This window comes from Salvelinus sp. IW2-2015, linkage group LG6.1, assembly GCF_002910315.2.
Source record: "Salvelinus sp. IW2-2015 linkage group LG6.1, ASM291031v2, whole genome shotgun sequence".
NCBI classification, from domain to species: Eukaryota; Metazoa; Chordata; class Actinopteri; order Salmoniformes; family Salmonidae; genus Salvelinus; species Salvelinus sp. IW2-2015.
Genome location: NC_036845.1, coordinates 30,223,844 through 30,232,411, shown reverse-complemented (window position 1 = coordinate 30,232,411; position 8,568 = coordinate 30,223,844). Strand labels below are relative to the sequence as shown.

General features: G+C 43.1%; 2 pseudogenes; both read left to right on the top strand.

Moving 5' to 3' along the window:
• Window positions 1–3,048: 3,048 nt before the first annotated feature.
• On the top strand, window positions 3,049–4,956 carry LOC139027855 (protocadherin gamma-A10-like; annotated as a pseudogene).
• Window positions 4,957–4,958: 2 nt separating this feature from the next.
• Window positions 4,959–7,865, top strand: LOC139027854 (protocadherin gamma-A8-like; annotated as a pseudogene).
• Window positions 7,866–8,568: the final 703 nt, after the last annotated feature.

Genomic DNA, 8,568 nt, shown 5'->3' with positions numbered 1-8,568 from the left:
CTGAAGACGGACAAAGGGATTCTAGTCGTGAGTGAGAGAATAGACCGAGAGCAGCTTTGTGGCGACGTCACACCGTGTAGCTTCAGCTTCGAAATGATTCTAGAGAATCCGATGGAACTGCACTTAGTCACTGTAGAAATATTAGACGTTAATGATAATGCGCCCGTGTTTCAACAGAACGATTTAGAATTGAAAATCAGTGAATTGGCTTCTGTGGGGGCGCGCTTTACCCTAGCAACTGCGGATGATCCGGATGTAGGCTCTAATGCTTTACAAAATTACATTCTAAACCCAAATGATAATTTCGTTGTAAAACAACATTCAAATGCACATGGAAAAAGATATGCAGAAATGGTGCTYCAGAAACCGTTAGACAGAGAGGAGCATCCTCGTCTCTCTCTAAAGCTAATCGCTGTAGACGGTGGAAATCCGCAGAGATCTGGCACAGTRAATATAGAGATCACTGTCCTAGATGCCAATGACAATGCGCCTGTGTTTAACCAGTCAGTGTACAGGGCTACTGTGATGGAAAATGTACCGAAAGGCACCTATATCATAACGGTAAATGCCACTGACACGGACAGTGGATTAAATGGTCTGGTACATTATTCTCTTTCAAAAATGCAAAACAATGTGGACAATGTGTTTGATATTGACAAGAACACTGGCTTTATATCGCTTGTGGGACAGTTAGATTATGAAAAAGACAAGAAATACGAAGTGAGTATCGAAGCCACAGACCAAGGTGGATTGACTGACTCCAGTAAAGTTGTTGTCGATGTAATAGATGTCAACGATAATGTCCCTGTAATCAGCRTCATGTCGTTCACTAGTCCGGYCTCTGAAGATTCGCCACTCGGTACAACCATTGGTATTATTCATGTGAAAGATCTTGATTCAGGTGAAAATGGTCAGGTGAGCTGCAGCCTGGACCAAAACGTTCCTTTTAAAATAAAATCTACATTTAAGAAAAACTACACTTTGGTAACCGGACGCTGTTTTAGATCGTGAGAGGCTGTCAGAATATAACATCACTGGTAGTCGCCACTGACGCAGGGTCGCCTCTCTCTCAAGTAAGAGAACCTTTCACCTGAAGGTGTCTGATGTCATGACAATGCCCCAGTGTTTCCACATGGCGTGTACAACTCTTATATCGCAGAGAATAACTCTCCAGGCGTCTCTATACTTACTGTTACAGCTAAAGACACCGACTCCAATCAAAATGCCCGTAATTTCCTATATTCTAGTGGATTCTGATGTCAGCGGGGACTCCTGTGTCTGTTTTATGTTTCCGTAAACGCAGAGAGTGGGGTCATACACGCGGCGCGCTCCTTTGATTATGAACAAATTAAACAACTAAGACTCGCTGGTTAAGGCGCAAGATGGAGGCTCTCCTCCACTCAGTAGCAATTGTGAGTGTCACCATCTTCATCCAAGATCAGAACGACAACGCCGCCTCAGGTTCTATATCCAGTCAGACGAGCAGCTCTCTGGTGGCTGAAATGGCTGCCTCGTTCAGCAGATGTGGGCTATCTTGTGACTAAAGTGGTGGCTGTTGATGTGGACTCTGGACAGAAGCCTGGCTTTCTTATAAACTGCAGAAAGCGACAGACAGAGCGCTGTTTGAAGTGGGCTTACAGAATGGAGAAATAAGAACTATACGCCAAGTCAATGATAAAGATGCTGTGAAACAAAGCTCACTGTCGTAGTGGAGGACAACGGGCAGCCTCTCGTTCAGCTACAGTCAATGTTAACGTGGCGGTGGCGGACAGCTTCCCTGAAGTGCTCTCGGAGTTCACTGACTTTACCACGACAAGGAGTACAATGACAACCTGACTTTTTACTTAGTCTTGGCCTTGGCTGTAGTCTCATTTCTGTTCATCACATGTTTAGTTGTTATTATATCAGTGAAAATATACAGATGGAGACAGTCTCGTATCCTCTATCTTCCAACTCCCGGTTATTCCGTATTATCCACCGCGTTACGCAGACACTTTGGGGACAGGAACGCTCTACAGCACTGTACAATTACCAGTGTGCAGGACGACTGACTCCAGAAAGAGTGACTGTTCAGTTCGCCAGACCCTGTAGTCAGAACGTACTGATAATGGACCCCAGTTCTACAGGGGACGATGCAGCGGATCCAGAGTGAACAGAACATCTTGGATGAACCGGACTCGCCGCTGGAGGTGAGTCTGTTGCTGTTTTTAATGGTATTGCTCATTCGGGTTTGTACTACATCTTTCACAGTATATCCTTTCGTAGCTCTTTGAACTTTTGTGCCCTAGGTTAATTTACTCTGTATTTCTCTGTCATCACAGCGATATGGTCAATCAGTTAAATATTGTTGCGGTTAGTTTGGGTTTTATAGAATTCCATTGCCAGCGGTTTTGGACTGTGGGCAGCAATACCAAGTGCTACAATAGAAGCATGAACTTGTTTCTGATTATTTGGGGTTTATAGTATGCCCACTTTATTTTCTTCATAACTCGCCGTTCAGCACCACTCTTGTGGACACCGCAAATTCTGTCATGGTTGCAGCAGAGTTCTGATACGTTCTCTTACACTTTCTCCCTACTCTTCCAATTGCTGTTTATTTATTAAGTCACTATAGGGTGGCTTTTAATATGACGCTTTCATTTCAAATGACTCTCAACAGAGGTATTTTACCGTATTTTTCATAATGGTTTGGATGGGCATCCATGGAAAATGTTTACGCACGGTCCGGTCTAGCGCTGACTGGATAGGATGTACAGTTTTAGTAGGCTATTAAATTATTGCTACTTGCCTCGCTGGTCGTAGTATCATAGTGATTGAACGACGCATTCATTTATTTGCACCGCAGTGTTCAGCTACTGTTTGGAACGGGAGTAGTACTGTAAAGTGGTGAATCATTTAACGTTCTGATGAATTCAAATATTATCTGGTGTTCATGTTTTAGACTCCGAGGGCCGCTGTTGATCAGTGAAATAATTTAAAGTCCGGTGTTGTCAGTCAGTGGAGTTACTCCCCTATCACTGCGCTCTACCAGAGAGGGAGAGACTGCGCTTCATACGATGCGGGGCGCGACAGAGAGACACTCTGGTCCATGTTTATTTCTGTTAAGTGAAAGGGACGTGAAAATAGCCTGCGTTGAAACAAAACATTACTTATACTCCTCTCTTTGCTCACGTTTCTGAGGATACAGTGTAAGAATTTCCTGTGGATTTATTCTTCGTTGGCATGGCATCTGAAGGATTCCTTCAACCTAAATGCGTAAGATGGCGTTCATGTTGTGGACTGCGGTGGCAAGTACTTATTTTTCTCCTGTATCTCAGTCATATTATCAGTGACAAATCCGGTATTCCATTCCGGAGGAGATGAAGAAAGGCTCTCTTATCGTAACGTAGCTCAAGACCTGGGGTTAGATTTGAAACGGCTCCGAGCGCGGCCGGGCTCGCTATCGTGACCGGAGAAAGCATTCAGTACACAGAGCTGAAGACAGACAAAGGGATTCTAGTCGTGAGTGAGAGAATAGACCGAGAGCAGCTTTGTACTGACGTCACGCCTTGTAGCTTCAGCTTCGAAATCATTCTAGAGAATCCGATGGAACTGCACTTAGTCACTGTAGAAATATTAGATGTAAACGATCATGCGCCCGTTTTTCCAAATAAAGATATTCAWTTTGAAATTAGCGAATCKGCCACAGTTGCAGCTAGGTTTCCACTAGAGAGTGCAGAGGATCCCGATGTAGGACTCAACGCCCTACAAATTTACATTTTAACTCCCAATGATAATTTCATTCTCAAGCAACATGCGAATCCAGACGGTAGTAAATATGCTGAGATGTTCCTCCAGAARYCRTTAGATAGAGAGGAGCATCCTCGTCTCTCTTTAAAGCTAATCGCYGTAGACGGYGGAGATCCGCAGAGATCTGGCACAGTAAAWATAGAGATMACTGTCYTAGATGYMAATGACAATGCGCCTGTGTTTAACCAGTCAGTGTACAGGGCTACCGTAATGGAAAACGCCCCAAAAGGGACATATATCACAACCGTGAATGCCAGTGATGCAGACGGTGGATCGAACGGCGAGATAGCATACAGTTTTTCAAAGTTAAAGGGCAGCATAGCKGACATATTYATCATTAATGAGAACACCGGAATCATATCTGTTTCGGGTCAGATAGATTATGAGAAAAATAAGAAGTACGAAGTTAGAGTTGAAGCTAAAGACCAGGGAGGTTTAACAGACACCAGTAAAGTTGTCATTGAAGTTATTGATGTTAATGACAACTCACCAGTTATAAACGTCATGTCTTTCTCCAGCCCTGTGTCTGAAGATGCTCCACCCGGCACAACTATTGCTATTATAAATGTTAAAGATACTGATTCAGAGAGAAATGGAGAGATTACATGCTCTATAGATGCTAAACTCCCATTTAAGATCAAATCCTCAATGACTAATTACTATAATGTTATAACAGATTCGATTTTAGACCGAGAAGSGGTGCCCGAATACAACATAACAATTACAGCAACAGATTCTGGTTCGCCTCCTCTCTCTAGCGCCAGGACATTACACCTTAGAATCTCTGACGTAAATGACAATGCCCCATTGTTCGATCAAGGTCCCTACTTTGCTTACGTCACAGAGAATAACTCTCCTGGAATGTCCATATTTACGGTCAGCGCGCGGGACTCTGACTGGAATCAAAACGCTAGAATCTCGTACCTCTTGGAGGACACGCAGATCAGTGGAACTCCAGTCTCTAGTTATATATCAATTAACTCTGAAACAGGAGTTTTGCATGCGGTGCGCTCCTTTGATTATGAACAAATAAAACAACTTACGGTCTTGCAGACACTTTGGGGACAGGAACTCTACAGCACGTGTACAATTACGAGGTGTGCAGGACGACTGACTCCAGAAAGAGTGACTGTCAGTTCGCCAGACCCTGTAGTCAGAACGTACTGATAATGGACCCCAGTTCTACAGGGACGATGCAGCGGATGCAGAGTGAACAGAACATCTTGGAGACCCAGACTCGCCGTTAGAGGTCTGTTGTATTTGAATAATTTTCTTTTCCCAAAGCTATGATTTCCGTGTGTATGTTTTTAAGGACTATCGTGTGATTTAACTATTAGAAATCAACTTGCATACCTGTAAGTTCAATGGTCAGAAATGCTGTTTATTTCAATAATATGTGGCCATTTCAGCACCAAGGCCACGGACGCTTTATTTCAATATGTAGCCTGTAATACATCTCTTATAGTATCAGTTTACTCAACGCCTATTTTTGTTAGATCTTGTTTGTCTACATCTCACTTACAGATTGGTTTCCGTTTGTCATTAATAGATTGGCTTCTTTTTTAAATGGATAGTATTATTTCCCAAATATGTTTCATATTTTTCTATGAATATCTGTAGTTCAGTGATTGAACTCAGAGGGACGCTGTTGGTCAGTGTCTTACAATTTTCGAGCGGATTTGTAGCCGTACCTTCCCCATCATCTCGATGTATTAAGAGAGAAACTGCTGCACGCAGAGCGCAAAGTCCAGGTCACAGAGAACACCAAGCACGGAGACAACGAGCTGCGATTCTTTTGTTCCAGAATTTTTTTCAGGATTGTTGAGGCATTTAACTTTGATTTTTTTTAAACTAAAAACGAATGGAATATTACTGACTTCTTAACGGACTATATGGTTTGTATTATTTGATATCATACGGAAAATGTCGGACAGAACAATGGCTCTGCAAGTATTGTTGTTATTCTCAGTCCTCTCTCTCAGTTCCAGGCACGGGCAGGTCAGTTACTCCATTCCAGAGGAAATGGCGAAAGGCTCTTTAGTCGGTAACATAGCGCAGATTTGGGTTTAGATATCAAAAGACTGAAATCAGGTAAAGCTCATATTTATACTGGAGACAGCGCAAAATACATCGAGCTGAATAAAGAAAGGGGAGTTCTCCTTATCAAAGAGAGAATAGACCTGAAGCGCTCTGCAGACAGACGACGCCTTGCGCATTGCATTTGCAAATCATTTTAGAGAATCCCATGGAATTTTACAGCATAACAATTGAGTTAACCGATGTAAAGATAATTCGCCTATTTTGAAAAGAGTGAAATGAAATATGAAATAGGCGAGTCCGCTTTAACGGGAACCAGGATTGTCTTAGAAAGAGCAATTGATGACGACGTTGGCGTTAACGGCCTCATAGCTATTCTCTGAAACCGTCCGATAATTTCATTTTAAAAACGCAAAATTTGCCAGACGTGGTAAAAATGTTGAAATGGTTTGCAGAAAGCTTTAGATCGAGAGAAACAGGAGCACATATATCTGACATTAACAGCAGTAGATGGAGGAGAGCCTCAGCTACTGGAACAATGCAGATAATCATCACTGTACTTGACGCCAATGATAACGCACCTGTCTGTTCCCAAGCCGTTTATAAGGCCAGTGATATGGAGAACGCGACTAAAGGCACTGTTTAACCACAGTCACTGCATTTGACGCTGATCAAGGTTCATATGGAACAGTTACCTATCATGTTCCAAAATCTGGAGCAGCCCAGCTATTTGAGATTGGTAAAGAGGATGAGTTGTCAAATTAAACCTGAATGTTGATTACGAAAGAACTAAACATTATCAAATTGACGTTCAGCCAGAGACCAAGGAGGTAACACCGATTCCTGTAAATGATTATTGACGTAATCGATATAAATGACAACAAACCTTCCATCAACATTATGTCAAAAACAAACAGCATATCTGAGGATGCTAAACCTGGCACGGTCGTAACAATGATGAATATTCAAGACCCAGATTCTGATGGAAATGGTAAAGTGCATTGCTCTATTGAGGACAATATTCCCTTTGTGATGAGATCGACCTCAAACAATTTCTATAGTCTAGTAACTGATAGTGACTTGGACCGAGAGAGAGACTCTGAGTATAACATCAGTGTGACGTGCTCTGATGAGGGCGTGCCCTCGCTCTCCGCAGCGTCACTCTCACCTTACACATATCAGATGTGAATGACAACGCGCCTGTCTTTGAGAGGAGCTCATATGAGGCCTACATTATAGAAAACAACACACCGGGCCTCTCTATATTCACAGTGAAAGCCAGAGACGCGACTGGAACCAGAATGCCCGTGTTTCTTACATACTGGAGGACTCCTCGGTTAACGGAGTGCCCGTCTCCTCATATGTGTCGTTAGTGCTGATAGTGGAGTCGTCCATGGAGTGCGCTCTTTTGACTACGAGCAGATCAAGGATTTCCAGTCCGCGTAAAAGCGAGATGGAGGCTCCCCTCCTCTCAGTAGCAATGTGACTGTGAAAATAATGATCCAGGACCAGAATGACAACGCACCTCAGGTTCTGTACCCAGTCCAGACTAGCAGCTCTCTGGTGGCTGAAATGGTGCCTCGTTCAGCAGATGTGGGCTATCTTGTCACTAAAGTTGTGCTGTTGATGTGGACTCCGGACAGAATGCCAGGCTCTCGTATAAACTGCAGAAAGCAACAGACAGGCGCTGTTTGAAGTGGGCTTACAGAATGGAGAAATAAGAACTATACGCCAAGTCAATGATAAAGATGCTGTGAAACAAAGGCTCACTGTTGTAGTGGAGGACAATGGGCAGCCCTCTCGTTCAGCTACAGTCAATGTTAACGTGGCGGTGGCGGACAGCTTCCCTGAAGTGCTCTCGGAGTTCACTGACTTTACGCCACGACAAGGAATACAATGACAACCTGACCTTTACTTAGTCTTGGCTTTGGCTGTAGTCTCATTTCTGTTCATCACATGTTTGTTGTTGTTATTATATCAGTGAAAATATACAGATGGAGACAGTCTCGCATCCTCTATCATTCCAACCTCCCGGTTATTCCGTATTATCCACCGCGTTACGCAGACACTTTTGGGACAGGAACTCTACAGCACGTGTACAATTACGAGGTGTGCAGGACGACTGACTCCAGAAAGAGTGACTGTCAGTTCGCCAGACCTGTAGTCAGAACGTACTGATAATGGACCCCAGTTCTACAGGGACGATGCAGCGGATGCAGAGTGAACAGAACATCTGGATGACCAGACTCCCGTAGAGGTCTGTTGTATTTGAATAATTTTCTTTTCCCTAAAGCTATGGATTTCCTGTGTATGTTTTTTTAAGGACTATCGTGTGATTTGAACTATTAGAATCGAACTTGCCATACCGGTAAGTTTTCAATGGTCAGGAAATGCTGTTTATTTCAATAATATATGTGGCCATTTCAGCACCAAGGCCACGGACGCTTTATTTCCTATGTAGCCTGTAATACATCTCGTATAGTATCCAGTTTACTCAACGCCTATTTGTTTTAGATCTGTGTTTGTCTACATCTCACTTCAGATGGTTTCCGTTTGTCTTAAATGATTGGCTTCTTTTTTAATGGCATAGTATTATTTCCCAAATATGTTTCATATTTTTCTTATGGAATATCTGTAGTTCAGTGGATGAACTCAGAGGGACGCTGTTGTCAGTGTCTTACAAGTTTTCGAGCGATTTGTACCGTACCCTTCCCCATCATCTTCGATGTATTAAGAGAGAGA